The sequence below is a fragment of the Pongo abelii genome, chromosome 20, assembly GCF_028885655.2.
Source record: "Pongo abelii isolate AG06213 chromosome 20, NHGRI_mPonAbe1-v2.0_pri, whole genome shotgun sequence".
NCBI lineage: Eukaryota > Metazoa > Chordata > Mammalia > Primates > Hominidae > Pongo > Pongo abelii.
The window spans coordinates 5,394,137-5,409,128 of NC_072005.2; the positions used below are offsets into that span (position 1 = coordinate 5,394,137).

The 14,992-nt window shown below is 50.9% G+C and overlaps 1 long non-coding RNA gene across 2 annotated transcripts; it reads right to left on the reverse strand.

Moving 5' to 3' along the window:
* Positions 1-5,483: 5,483 nt before the first annotated feature.
* LOC129051851 (uncharacterized) lies at positions 5,484-11,201 on the reverse strand. 2 transcript variants are annotated; one of them, XR_008516354.2, is made up of 5 exons: positions 11,091-11,195; positions 7,312-7,455; positions 6,524-6,703; positions 5,896-6,017; positions 5,484-5,783 (listed from the first exon to the last, which is right to left on the reverse strand). It is a non-coding gene; the product is annotated as an uncharacterized LOC129051851 (long non-coding RNA). The 2 variants fall into 2 exon arrangements; XR_008516353.2 differs by lacking the exon at positions 7,312-7,455 and having other exon boundaries at positions 11,091-11,201.
* Positions 11,202-14,992: the final 3,791 nt, after the last annotated feature.

Genomic DNA, 14,992 nt, shown 5'->3' on the forward strand with positions numbered 1-14,992 from the left:
CAGAGGGCACAGCCTGTGCAAAGACCCTGTGGCAGAACCGCACCTGGCGTGTTAGAACGGAACAGCGAGGAGGCCCATGTGACTGGAGCAGAGTGAGGAAGGGGAGACACGGAGGGAGGGGAAGGCAGGGAGGGGACGGGCCAAGTCATGCAGGGCTTTGCGGGCTGCAGAGAGGACTTGGGCTTTGACTCTGAGGGAGGTGGGAGCCATGGAGGGCTGTAGGCAGAGGAGGGATAGAACCTGACTCAGGTGTCCACAGAGTGAAAGTGGAGGAGGGTGGGCCACTTTATCCCAGGTGGTCTGGGATGGCTACTCCAAAGAGGTGAGCTTGGAGTTCCAGTTGAGTGAGGAGCAGCCTTGAGACGCTCTAGGGCAAGAAAGGGCATTCCAGGCTGGGTTGCTTCTAAAAAGCTTGGCCTGTTTGAAGAATGCCAGACAGACAGTGTGGCTGGAGTGAGCTGGGAGGAGAGCAGGGGAAAAGGACCTGACTGTGGGTGCTGGATCCCCCAGAACGCTGAAGACAACAGTGAGAGCTTTCATTATTATTTCTATTATTATTATTTTGTAGAAATGGGGTCTTGCTATGTTGCCCAGGCTGGTCTCGATCTCCTGGCCTCAAGCGATCCTCCCACCTTAGCCTCCTGAGTAGCTGGGACCTCAGGCACATGCCATCACACCCAGCTAATTTTTTTTTATTTTTTGCAGAGACCGGATCTCGCTATGTTGCCCAGGTTGGTCCTGAACTCCTGGCCTCAAGCAATTCTCCTGCCTCAGCCTCCTGAAGTGCAGGGATTACAGGTGTGAACCACTGTGCCCTGCCAGAGCCCTAGAGTTTTAGTCTTGATCTAAGGAAATAGCAAGTCATGGCAGGGCTTTGAGCAGGGGAGGGACAAAATCAGATGGACAGGGTGGTGTGGCAGACAGAACAATGCCGCCCAAAGATGTCCACATCCTAATTCTTAGAACAGAATCCTTAGACTGTATTATGTTACATGGTGTAGTGGGTTGAAAAGCACACTCCTAGGCCGGGCATGGTGGCTCAGCCTGTAATCCCAGCACTTTAGGAAGCCGAGGTGGGCAGATCATGAGGTCAGGAGTTCAAGACCAACCTGGCCAACATGGCGAAACCCCGTCTCTACTAAAAATACAAAAATTAGCTGGGCATGGTGGCATGTGCCTGTAATCCCAGATACTCAGGAGGCTGAGGCAGGAGAATTGGTTGAACCTGGCAGGCGGAGGTTGCAGTGAGCCGAGATCGTGCCACTGCACTCCAGCCTGGGCAATGGAGCGAGATTCCATCAAAAAAAAAAAAAAGAAAGAAAGAAAGAAGGAAGGAAGGAATGGAGGGAGGGAGGGAAAAGCACGCTCGTCTGCCCCATCAAATTTATGTCCATCCAAAATCTCAGAATGGCACTGTATTTAGAGATAGCATCTTTGCCAGCCTGGGCAACTCTCCCCCTCCTCCCCCTCCTTCTCTCCCCCTCCTCACTCTGCTGCAGCCACACGAGCCCCCTCGCTGTTCCTCCAACACACCAGGCTCTGTCCTGCCCCAGGGCCTTGGCACCGACAGTGCCTCCTGCTCACCCCCTCTTCCAGGCAAACGCCTCATTTTGCAAATCACAGCTCCAATATCATTCACTCATTCCATACTTACGGAGGAGAGAAAGAAAGAGAGGTTGGGGTGTCTGAGAGAGGATGTCGGAGGGGAAAAGCTAGGCAGGGGGCTGGAGAGGAGGGGAGGGGCGGGGTGTGGGCAGGGCTGCAGGGGGGCGTCTCAGAGGCTGATGAGGCAGCTGGGACAGAGGTGGGGGCAGCGGCCTCAGGATGCGTACAGCCCCCTCCCGCCCACCCCCCCCAGCAGCGCGCTGGCTGCTGCCCGTCAACACTCGCCAGAGATGCGGGAAATATTTTCTCTCCGGCTGACACTTTTGGCAAAATATAATTCCTCCAGCTTTTTTCCGTGCAAAAAACATGTCCATCAAACCCGTCCCTGCGGTGCCTGTGGAAGAGGGAGGCCGCTGGATTGGGTCCGGGGATTGCGGGAATGGCTCCGGGGAGAGATGGCAGCCTCCCCGCCCCGCTCTCTCTCGCTCTCTCTGCAGTCGGAAAGCGACGTAAAAACAGTAAGAAAAATAGTTAAAGCCCACCGCGTGTTCAGTCAGGGTTGGACTTTCTGCTATCTATGCCTGCTCCATGTGCCTGCACAACCCCACTGCTATTAGCCCCCGGTTTCCGATAAGAATGCTGAGCCCGGAGAGGGGAAGATGCTTCCCCAAGGTCACACAGCAGAGTTGGGATTTGAATTCAGATCCTACATGACCTCCCCAGGGATGCCTGGAAGAGCCTCTACTGAGGAGGGAGAGGAAAGGAAAAGCAATGGACACCAGAGGGATCAGCAGATGTAAGAGTTTCAAGCAGGTGCCATGCAATAGCTCCTGAAGCCCTCAGTTAAATCCTCTGTAGCCAGCAGCCTCAGTTAAATCAAGATGTGACTGTGTCTTTCCCAGCTACCTGTATCATCCCTTTCACATGCTAGTCCCCACAAACCCCTAAGCCAGGGACAACTGTGGCAACCACAGCAACTGGCTCAGAAGAAAATAAATAAGAATAAAGTCTGGAAGCTGGCGACACCCAGATGTCCCCTACTTTCTTACCCAGAGTAGGAAAAGAGGAGGCCTTCAGTAACAACGGTCTTAGACATGAGAGAGAACATCCACCACCATGGAGCTTCAAATCCAAACTGCACCCCTTACCTCCTGGTACACTCAGCCCAACCATCTCAACCGTGGGAATCTTGAAGGGTTGCAATGTAGATACCAGACGTATAAAAGCCGCAGTGGGTCGTGCTTAAGCAGTCGAGAATGTCAAATGTGAGCCTAACAGCCCGGGGTTCAAATCCCAGCTCTGCTGCTTTCTCGCTGTGCAACCTTCAGCAAGTTGCTTGACCTCTCTGTGTCACTGTTTCCCTGTTGGTAAAAGGGACATAAAAACTCCTGCCTCCCAATTTTAAATATGTTGATGTTCCAAAAACACCTGGGACGGAGCCTAGCCCACAATAGGTGCTTATACATGTGGGATATAATATTATTATTATTTTTTTTTTTTTTTGAGACAGAGTCTTGCTCTGTCACCCAGGCTGGAGGGCAGTGGCGCAATCTCAACTTACTGCAACTTCTGCCTCCCAGGTTCAAGCGATTCTCCTGCCTCAGCCTCCCCAGTAGCTGGGATTACAGGCACCTGCCACCACACCTGGCTAATATTTTGTATTTTTAGTAGAGACAGGGTTTCACCATGTTGCCCAAGCTGGTCTTGAACTCCTGGCCTCAAGTGATCCGCCTGCCTCGGCCTCCCAAAGTGCTGGGATTACAGGTGTGAGCCACCGTGCCCGGCCCCCATGTGAGATATAATTAGATATGTGATTCCCGACCAGAGACGGGGAGAGCCGGGACGATGTCCTCCCTGCCTGCCCACCCAACCCAGGGAAGGGCAGCAGGGAGATGGCTCTGGTCCCAGAGCCCCAGCCGCCAGCGGCTCCTTGGGCGAGGGATTGACTTTTCTAGAATGTTTTGCCCCTCCTCCCAGTTTCCATCAGGAGCCAGCGCGGCCGCATAAATCCCGCTTTACGGCTGTTATTGACGGGGGAGCGGAGAGAGCAGCCCCAGGAAGGCCCAATTAATTTTCCCGCTTGGCATCTGTGCGCCAGGCGAATTTCTGAACTGCTGCAGGGAGGGGCAGAGCAAGCTGGGGAAAGGCCAGGCTGAGGACAAGGTCGTGGGCAGGCCGGGATATCCTAGGCTCTTAGCTTCGGAGCACTGTTGAGGGAGTCCCAGGCTCTCTTGTCTGAAGGGTAGAAGAGGAGGGGGCTGTCAATTCTGAGTAGGGCTTGAAGCTTTTAGTTAGGATGCAAATGAGGGTTTCACTGAGGAGACACTGAAGCAAAGACACAAAGGAGGCTAGGGAGGCTGCCACATGGCTTTTGGAAGGAACAGCTTGCCGGCAGAGGGCACAGCCTGTGCAAAGGCCCTGAGGCAGGACCTCACCTGGGGTGTTGGAGGAACAACGAGGAGGCCCATGTGGCTGGAGCAGAGTGAGTGAGGGGGAGACAAGGAGGAGAGGGCAGGGAGGGGCTGGGGCAGGTCGTGCAGGGCCTGGTAGGCCTCGGGGAGGACTTGGGCTTTGACCCTGGGGGAGGTGGGAGCCATGGAGGGCTGTGGGCCGAGGAGGGAGGAGATCTGACTTAGGTGCTCACGGGCGCCCTCTGGCTGCTGTTCAGAGAACAGTTGTGGGATTCACAGGGAAAACAAAACCCAGTTATTAAATTCTCCCAGGTCCAGGTATTGGCTGGGATCTATAAACCAGAGACCCCCTGGCACTTTAAAAGGAAAATCAAGGCTGGGCGCAGAGGTTCACACCCATAATCCCAGCACTTTGGGAGGCTGAGGTGGGTAGATCACCTGAGGTCAACAGTTCGAGACCAGCCTGGCCAACGTGGAGAAACTCCATCACTATTTCCAAAACTTTCTCATCTTCCCAAACTGAAACTCTGTCTCCATGAAACACTCACTCCCCATCCCCCTCCCCAGCCCCCGGCACTCCCCATCCTACGTTCTGTCTTTGTGAATCTGATGACTCTAGGGATCTCCTAGGAGTGGAGTCACACAAGATTTGTTCTTTTGTGTCTGGCTTCTCTCACTGAGTGTGATGTCCTCAAGGTTCATCAACGTCATCGCCTGTATCAGAATTTCCTTCCTTTTTAAGGCTGAGTAATATTCCATTTTATGCATAGATCACATTTTGCTCATCCATTCATCTGATGAAACACTTGCGTTGTTTTCAGCTTTTGCCTATTGTGAATCATGCTGCTATGAATGTGAGTGTACAAGTATCTCTTTGAGACTCTGCTTTCTATCCAATTTTGTTTGATTTTAATTAATTTAAATGTAAACAGCCACCCATGGCTAGAGGCTCTGCAGAATGGAAAGAGAATAGAAGAGAATGAATTTTTTTCTTTCTTCAGTATGATTGAATTCTCTGTCTGGGCCAACGAATGGCAGGCATCTCATGAGTCAATGACAGTTATAAGTGTCCCACACTAGAACCAATTGTCCAGGGCAGACACATCCCAAGAGCCAGGGCGACCGTGGAAAAGCCCCTGCCTAGGATGAGGTCCCATAGTCCTGCTGCTTTCTTCTGCCCAGGGGCAGGTGGTCTGGATCCCACAGGCTTGGGGACAAGAGCCACCATGTCCTTGGCCACCCCTTTCTGGCTGTTGCTGCACAGCCCTGCTTACAAGAGACCCAAGGCAGCCACACCTCACCCCATGGCCATGGGCCTCATGAGGGTGGTGCCCAGGGAGATCGGGTGGGAGATCTGGGACTCCTTGGATTGCACCTGTGCTGTAGAAGAGCCTTGAAGGAAATGTTTAAATAGAGGTGTATCCATTAGCTATTGCTGTGTAACAAAGTACCCACAAACCTAGCAGCTTCAAGCAACACATTTATTATCTTACAGTTCCCACGGATTGGGAATCCGAGCATGGCTTAGCTGGGGCCCCTGCATTAGGGTTTCTTACAAGGTTACAGTTTTGGTGTCAACCAGGACTATGGTCTCATCAGAGGCTCAACTGGGGAAGGATCCATTTCTAAGCCTTCTTGGGTTGCTAGCAGGATTCATTTCCTTGTGGCTGCAGGACTGAGGTGCCTGGCTTCTTGCCGTTGGCTGGATTCTGCTCTCAGCTTCAAGAGGCTGGCCACAGTTCCTTGCAATGTGGTCCCCACCCTGGGCTGTTCACAATGTGACCATGTGCCAGTAAGAGAGAAAAAGAATAGTGAGATTGCTAGCCAGATCTAGAGTCTTATGTAAGGTAATATAATCATGAAAGCAACATTCTGTCACCTGTGCTATATACTACTGATGAGAAACAAGTCACAGGTCATGCCCACACTCAAGAGTATGGAATTATGCACAGGATGTGAACACCAGAAGGCAGGAATCATGGGAGCCACTTTAGGATTTGCCTGCCACAGGAGATAAAGAGAGCAAGAGTTTTCAATGGCTCTGGGCCCCAAGGGGCTTCTGGGAGATAGGGAAGGAAGAAAAGGAAGGGGGAAGAAGGAGCTGAGAGTAAGAGAGATTGGGAATTGGGAGGAAGGGAAAAAGAAAGACATTAAATTCCATGTATATTTTTGGTGCCCTGCTTTTGCCCAGCCTTGTACCCAGAAAAGTACCAGCCCTGGATTTTTCTATGTCTAGCACAGATACCCCCAGCCTAGTGTGACATTTGCTGTGATAACGGAGGTTGGAAAATGTTCCTGATCCAATGTGGGGTTGGGAAAGGCATCCTGGAGGAGGCACTTTCTGTGCTGATCCCCAAGTTTGAGACAGAGCCAATGGGTGAGAAGGGGGAGGAGATTCTGGCTGGAGAGACCACAAAAACAAAGGCCCAGAAGCATGAAGAAGAGATGTATGTTCACACCAGGAGAGCAGAGTGATAATACAAGAGAGTGGAGGAATGGGTCATTACTTTGCCTTTTAGGGAGGTGATGTTGTACCCATTGTACAGATGGGAAGACTGAGGCTCAGGGAGGTGAAACCACTTTCTCCAGGCCGCAGGGCTAAGAAGGGGAGCAGCCTCATTTGTAAAATGGATGTTTGAGGTCCTTATTAGCTCTCACTTCCTGGCTCTGAGGTCTCCTTTGTGACTCTGGATCAAAAACAAGAATAATAATAGCAGTAGTATTTGTTGATCACTTTCTATGTGCTAAGTGCTCTTGTAAATGCTGTACTTCAGAAGTCAGCCGGGGACAAATACAGTCCAACACCTGTTTTTAACTTTTTTTTTTTTTTTTTTTGAAACGGAGTCTCGCCGTGTCACCCAGGCTGGAGTGCAGTGGTGCAATCTCAGCTCACTGCCAGCTCTGCCTTCCGGGTTCACGCCACTCTCCTGCCTCAGCCTCCCGAGTAGCTGGGACTACAGGTGCCCTCCACCATGCCCCACTAATTTTTTGTATTTTTCGTAGAGACGGGGTTTCACCGCGTCAGCCAGGATGGTCTCGATCTCCTGACCTCATGATACGCCCACCTTGGCCTCCCAAAGTGCTGGGACCACAGGCGTGAGCCACCATGCCCAGCCAACTTTTTTAATAGTTGAAAAAATAAAATAATATTGTGGTGCTGGACACAGTGGCTGAAGCCTGTAGTCATGCCAGTGTTTTGGGAGGCTGAGGCAGGAGGATTGCTTGAGGCCAGGAGTTAGAGACCAGCCTGAGCAACATAGCAAAACCCCATCTCCACAAAAAATTTAAAAATTACCTGGGTATAGTGGTGTGAGCCTGTGGTCCCAGCTACTCAGGAAGCTGAGGGGAGAGGATCCCTTGAGCCCAGGAGTTCGAGGCTACAGTGAGCTATGATGGCACCACTGCACTCCAGCCTGGGTGACAGAGCGAGACCCCGTCTCTAAAAAAAAAAAAAAAAAAAATAGTAAACATAAAGTTAAAAACTTGTCTTTTGGGACACATGAAAATATGAAATTCCAATATCAGTGTCAACAAATAAAGTTTTACTGGCACGCAACCATGCTCATTTGCTCAGCTATCATCTATGACTGCTTTTACACGACTGGCAGAGTTGACTTTCTGGCCAAAACTTTTGACTTTCTGGCCCCTTACAGAAAAAAACTTGCCGCCAGCCCCTGCTGTCATGTGTTCATTCTTTGCAACAGCCCCGTGAGTTAGATGCTGTGTCTTCCTTCATTTACACAGATGGGGAAACTGAGGCATACAAGCTGAAGTGGCTCAGCTAAGGTCATACTGCATAAGTGATCAAGCGGAGATTTGAACACAGGTCTGTTGGACTCCCCATAAGGTGCTCTCACTGCTGTGTCATGCCTTCTTGCCCAGCCCTTGGTGCTTGAGGCTGGGAGTGCCTGAGTCTAGCTCTTTCTCTCCCTAGCCTAGGATCCCTCCAGAGGGCTGGGCTCTGCACTGAGCCTGAGCAGAATCCCAGCATCCTTGGACCCGGGGAGGTGTGCCAGTCAGCAAAGTGCCCAAGGCAAGGTCCAGAATCCACGCTGCCCACTCCTCCAGGACCCATCCGGGAAGGCAGCCAGTTAAGCGCAAATCAATTAAACAAACTCCATGCTGCCTGCCGCCCTCATATTCTGACCTCAGCCAAGAGGCTCGCATTCCAGCCTGGCGGACTTGGGTCCAAGCAAATGCACTTGTGGGCGGATCTGAGAAGAGGCTGCAGAATAAGGAATCCATACAAAGAACTCCAGCCTGGCCCCCTGGGAGCCTTGTGATCCTTAGTTTGTATAATCTGATCTCCCTTGGGGAACACGGTGGGGAGGTACTGCGTGAGCAAACGCAGGGAGTGGGGGAACCTGTGGAAACAAGAGCCTGTTCTGCAGAAGATGAGCTGCTCAGTGTGACGGAGAGTGCAAAGGAACAGTGGGTAAGAAGCCTGTAATTTGCTCATTGTATGTGTCAATCAAGCGATAGAGGTTGCTGTTTCTTCGTTGCATGCTATCTGAGAGATTTGACACCTGAAGAGGAAGTATCAAAATGCAGGCTCTCCCTGCTGGACTCAAACCTACAGCCGTCTTGTAAGGGCCTGAAGACAGAGCAGAGACACTGAGAAAAGGGGACTTCTGGATCCAGCCATTCCTGAAGTCCATATACCCCTGGACTTTTCACTTACAACTTGATATTTATGTATATGGTGTCTGCATGGTAATTAATAGTGGTCTTGTCAAATATTTCTTGATCTTTACCTTCTGAAACATAGAAGATTAGATTATTCTTCAGCAAATTTCATTCAACCTCTTCCCAAAGTTTATGGGAGAAATACACTTCCCTGTCCCACTGAGGCCATCCCAGCTACGTGACTTGCTTTGGTCAAGGCAGTGTGAGGGAATGTGACCGTGTGCCAATTCTGCACTTAGGTCTTCAGAGTCACTGCATGTTTCCACATGACCTCTCCTGCTCCAACCTTTAGCCCTGGGACAAAAATGCCTTGAACAGCCACTAATCCAAGGAAGATAAAAAACACATGGACCCGGCCTGACCCAATTCACAGGGTAGAACTGAGCCCAGCTGATCTGCAGATGTGAGAAGGAGAAATAAATGCTGGTCAGGCACAGTGACTCACACTTGCAGTCCTAGCACTTTGAGGGGCCAAGGTGAGAGGATTGCTTGAGGCCAGGAGTTTGAGACCAACCTGGGAAACACAGTGAGACCTTGTCTCTACAAGAAGATAAAAAATTAGCCAAGTGTGGTGGCACACGGCTGTAGTCCCAGGTACTTGGGAGGCCAAGGCAGGAGGACCACTTGAGCCTGGGAGATGAGGCTGCAGTCAGCTATAATGGCACCACTGCACTCCAGCCTGGGCAACGTAGCAAGACCCTGTCTCTACACACACACAAAAAAATTTTTTTTGAGACACAGTCTTGTTCTGTCGCCCAGGCTGGAGTACAGTGGTGCAATCTCAGCTCACTGCAACCTCCACCTCCCGGGTTCAAGTGATTCTTCTGCCTCAGCCTCCTGAGTAGCTGGGATTACAGGCACGTGCTACCACGCCTGGCTAATTTTTGTATTTTGAGTAGAGACGGGGTTTCACCATGTTGGTCAGGCTGGTCTCAAACTCCTGACCTCATGATCTGCCTTCCTTGTCCTCCCAAAGTGCTGGGATTACAGGCGTGAGCCACTGTGCCTGACCTATACAAAAATTTTAAAAATTAGCTGGGCATGGTGGTGTGCACCTGTGGTCCTAATTACTTGGGAGGCTGAAGCGGGAGGATCACTTGAGGCCGGGAGTTCAAGGCTGCAGTGAGCTATGATCACACCACTGCACTCCAGCCTGGGGGAACAGAGTAAGACCCTGTCTCTGGAAAAGAAAAAAGAAGTGCTTAGGGTTGTATGTCAAAGAGATTTGGTGGATGTCATAGCTAATGCTATTACATGAGCACAGTTTGGGATTGAACTTCCTTGCTTCTGTGATGAGTTGGATTGAGTGGGGATGTAGGATGGGTTCTAGCCAACACGGTGAAACCCTGTCTCTACTCAAAATACAAAAATTAGCTGCTAATGAAATACCCTCCAGAGCCCTATTTTCTTCTGCCGCAGAAATCAACAAGTTCCAGGCAGTGACTGCTCCATCAAGCCTGGTCCTGGAGGGAAGTGATAATCTTCAAGGCCCTGGCCCAAAAGGTCACAATTGCATATACAATGTGAGTGAGAAATAAACTTTGGATGTTCTTAGCCTCTGAGACATAGGGGCTGTTTGATACTGCAGCAAAACCAAGCCTGTCCTGACAGATACAACAGGAATGGAGGCTTTTGATACCACAGAAAAAGGTGGCAGACAGTGGCGTAGATCCTAGGCAAAAAGGAAGACTCCAGCCCCTAACTGGTAACATTTACCAAACCTTTGTTGTGGTCCAGGCACTCTGCACAGTGCTTCTTTTGAGAGTTTACATGCTTACATTGAATTTGCACACCCACGCTATGGGGTAAGAGCTGATATTTTTTTTTGAGACGGAGTCTCACTCTGTTGCCCAGGCTGGAGTGCAGTGGCGCGATCTCGGCTCACTACAACCTCCGCCTCCTGGGTTAAAGAGATTCTCCTGCCTCAGCCTCTCGAGCAGCTGGGATTACAAGTGTGCACCACCACGCCCGGCTAATTTTTCGTATTTTTAGTAGAAACGGGGTTTCACCATATTGGTCAGGCTGGTCTCGAACTCCTGACCTTAGGTGATCCACCTGCCTTGGCCTCCCAATGTGCTGGGATTACAGGCGTTTGCCACCATGCCTGGCCCCAAGAGCTGATATGGTCTCCATTCTACCAGCCAGGAAATTAGGCTCAGGGAGGAACATAATTCGCTCAAGGTCATATAGCAGGGAATAGGTATAGCTGGAATTTCCTGCCAGACCTGTCTGATTGCAGAGTCTGCCTTTCCCCACGATCCACCTTCCTCCTGGCCATGATACGATATTCCAAGGGTCTGCAGCCACATGGTTTATCATCTCCATCAACGGGACTTGAGACCACAAGAGAAACCACAAACCTCAAGCCCTAAAGCCTCTCAAACTCACCTGTTGGGATTTAAATCTTTCAAGGAGACCTAGTAGCTCCCCAGAGCAGCCTCATAGAGCCACCATCCCCATGCTTCCAGTTTGTTCTATGAGCTCACCATTACCAGTTCGTTCTATGAGCTCACCATTATTACACGGGGGAAGATTTCTCTCTCTCTCTTTTTTTTTTTTTTTTAGAGACAAGGTCTTGCTCTGTCACCCAGGCTGGAGTACAACGGCACGATCATAGCTCACTGAAGCCTCGAACTCCCAATCTCAAGTGATCCTCCTGCCTCAGCCTCCTGGGTCGCTGGGACTACAGATGTGCACCACCATACCTGGCTAATTTTCTTTTTCTTTTTTTTTTTTTTTTTAGACAGAGTCTCGCTCTGTCGCCCAGGCTGGAGTGCAGTGGCGCGATCTCGGCTCACTGCAAGCTCCACCTCCCGGGTTCACACCATTCTCCTGCCTCAGCCTCCCAAGTAGCTGGGACTACAGGTGCCTGCCACCACGCCAGCTAATTTTTTGTATTTTTAGTAGAGACGGGGTTTCACCGTGTTAGCCAGGATGGTCTCGATCTCCTGACCTCATGATCCGCCCATCTCAGCCTCCCAAAGTGCTGGGATTATATTTATTTATGTATTTATTTATTTTTGAGATGGAGTCTTGCTCTGTCGCCCAGGCTGGAGTGCAGTGGCGCAATCTCGGCTCACTGCAAGCTCCGCCTCCCAGGTTCACGCCATTCTCCGGCTTCAGCCTCCCGAGTAGCTGGGGCTACAGGTGCCGGCCACCACGCCAAGCTAATTTTTTTGTATTTTTAGTAGAGACAGGGTTTCACCGTGTTAGCCAGGATGGTCTCGATCTCCTGACCTCGTGATCCGCCTGCCTTGGCTTCCCAAAGTGCTGGGATTACAGGCGTGAGCCACCGCGCCCGGCCTACCTGGCTAATTTTTTAATTTTTTGCAGAGATGTGTTCTGCTGGGGAAAAAAAAAAAAAAAAGACACACTTTTACGTTGCCCAGGCTGGTCTCAAACTCCTGACCTGAAGTCATCCTTCCACTCAGCCTCCCAAAGTGCTGGGATTATAGGCACAAGCCGCTGTGCACTTGCCATCGTGGGGGGATTTTATATCCCAGACACCCAAGACACCCAGAACTGCCCCTAAGCTTCTTCTTTTTTTTTTTTTTTTTTTTAAGACACAGTCCACAGTCTTGCCCTGCGGGTCAGGCTGGAGTGCAGTGGTGCCACCTCGGCTCACTGCAACCTCTGCTTCCCTGGTTCAAGCAGTTCTCCTGCCTCAGCCTCCCGAGTAGCTGGGATCACAGGTGCGCACCACCACGCCCAGCTAATTTTTGTATTTTCACAGAGATGAGGTTTCACCGTGTTGGCCAGGCTTGTCTCAAACTCCTGACCTCAGGTGATCTGCCTGCCTCCGCCTCCCAAAGTGCTGGGATTACAGGCGTGAGCCACCGCGCCCAGCCTGAAAGCATCATCTTTTCTTTTTTCCTTCCATAGCATTTCTCACCTTCTAACACATCCTGCCACATAACTAATTGTCACTGTATTCCACGGACTCTGAGACGCCGTCAAATATAAGATGCACCTTTGGGTCGGGCGCGGTGGCTCACACCTGTAATCCCAGCACTTTGAGAGGCCGAAGTGGGTGGATCACCTGAGGTCGGGAGTTCAAGACCAGCCTGACCAACATGGAGAAACCCCATCTCCACTAAAACTACAAAATTAGCCAGGCATGGTGGCACATGCCTGTAATCCCAGCTACTCGGGAGGTTGAGGCAGGAGAATTGCTTGAGCCCAAGAGGCAGAGGTTTCAGTGAGCTGAGATCGAGTCATTGCACTCCAGCCTGGGCGACAGAGCAAGACTCTGTCTCAAAAAAAAAAAAAAAAAAAGACGCACCTTTATTTTATGTCCCACTGAAGAAGAAAACAGCCCTGCCCGTTAAATCATGGCACAGATGAAGGAGACACATCCTAATTTAAGAGATGTTAAAACATGGAAATTGTGCATCTCAGAATGAAGGGAATGTGCTGTGTTTAATGCTTCATGACTGACTACCCTGCTAGACCCCAAAGTCTGATGTTGAGTTCCCAGGGGTGCCTACAGCAAGGCTTAGCACACAGAAGGTGCTCAATAAATATGGGTTGGATGAGTAAATGAACCGTCTGGCCAATGCTAAGAAGTTTTCAAGTGTTCTGGGCATGGTGGCTCATGCCTGTAATCCCAGCATTTTGGGAGGCAGAGGCGGGAGGATTGCTTGAAGCCAGGAGTTTGAGACCAGCCTGGGCAACACAGGGAAATCCCATCTCTACATTAAAAAAGAAAAAATAGCCAGATGCAGTGGCACACACCTGTAGTCCTGCTACTCTGGAGGCTGAGGTGGGAGGATCACTTGAGCCCAGGAGGCTGAATCTGCAGTGAGCTGTGATCACACCACTCACTCCAGCCTTGCTCCAGGTGACAGAGCAAGACCCTGTCTCAAAAAAATAAATAAATAAAGGGCTGAGTGCAGTGGCTTACGCCTGTAATCCCAGCATTTTGGGAGGCCAAGACGGGCGAATCACTTGAGGTCAGGAGTTTGAGACCAGCCTGGCCAACATGGTGAAACCCCATCTCTACTAAAAAAAAATACAAAAATTAGCCGGGTGTAGTGGTGGGTGCCTGTAATCCCAGCTACTTGGGAGGCTGAGGCAGGAGAATTGCTTGAACCCAGGAGGCGGAGCTTGCAGTGAGCCGAGATTGCGCCACTGCACTCCAGCCTGGGCGACAGAGTGAGATTCCGTCTCAGAAAAAAAATAAAATAAAAAATTTAAAAAACGTTTTCAAGTGCTATCTCATTTTATCATCACCATGATCACATTGTACAGATGGGGAAACTGAGGCCCTCAAAGGGACAGAGACTTTTTCAAAGCCACCGATCAAGTCTGAAATCGACTTCCCTGTCCTGAGGTTTGTCTCCGCCCTTCAGCCTCCATCCCCCAGTTCCAAATCAGGGCACCCCGGACATCCCAGGACTGGCTTCACCCTGACATCGAGGTCTGGCCAAGCTCCCTTGTTTGGTGAAAATCTAATCATGCCAGCCTGAATGCTGACATCGAAATGACTGCCGAGCCCTTGACTTGGGGTAATTAAGAGCATTTTGGGATGCCTTGCTTGATTAAAAGCAGATCATCCGTTCAGAATGAAAATTCAGGAGGCAGATTGCTTTTGTTGCCGCCACGATGCTATTTTAAACCCACGCAGCTCTCCAGCTAATAAAGACCCGTCACTCGGCTGTCGTGGTGTTCAGGATGAACTGTCTGCAGGGTTCCCCCACTGCTGTTTACCACAGCACCACAGCCCAGAGGGACCCCTGTCAGGACATCAGACCCAGCGGGGTGCAGGTTGACCTCAGTGTCACTCCCAAACCTCTCAGGGTTACCCCCCGTGTCTGCCTGGTCCCCGAACCAGAAAGTCAGATGTCGACCTGGTCTCTTCTCACCCTCATCCCCTCCCCAGACCCTATCCCACCTGTCCCCAGGACCCCCTCCTGCCCGGATTCCAGTTCCTGGCTCCTCCCTGGCCTCTAGCCTCCCATCTGTCCTCCCCAGAAAGCTCTTTTTTTTTTTTTTTTTTTTTTTTTTTGAGACAGGGTCTCGTTCTGTCACCCATGCTGGAGTGCAGTGGCGAGATCTTGACTCACTGCAGCCTCGACCTCCTGGGCTCAGGTGATCCTCCCACCTCAGCCTCCAGAGTAGCTGGGACCATAGGTGCATGTGCCACCATGCCTCATTTTTGTACTTTTTTGTACAGACGGGGTTTCACTATGTTGCCCAGGCTGGTCTCGAACTCCTGGGCTCAAGTGAGCCTCCTGCCTCAGCCTCCCAAAGTGCTGGGATTACAGGTGTGAGCCACCGCACCCAGCCCC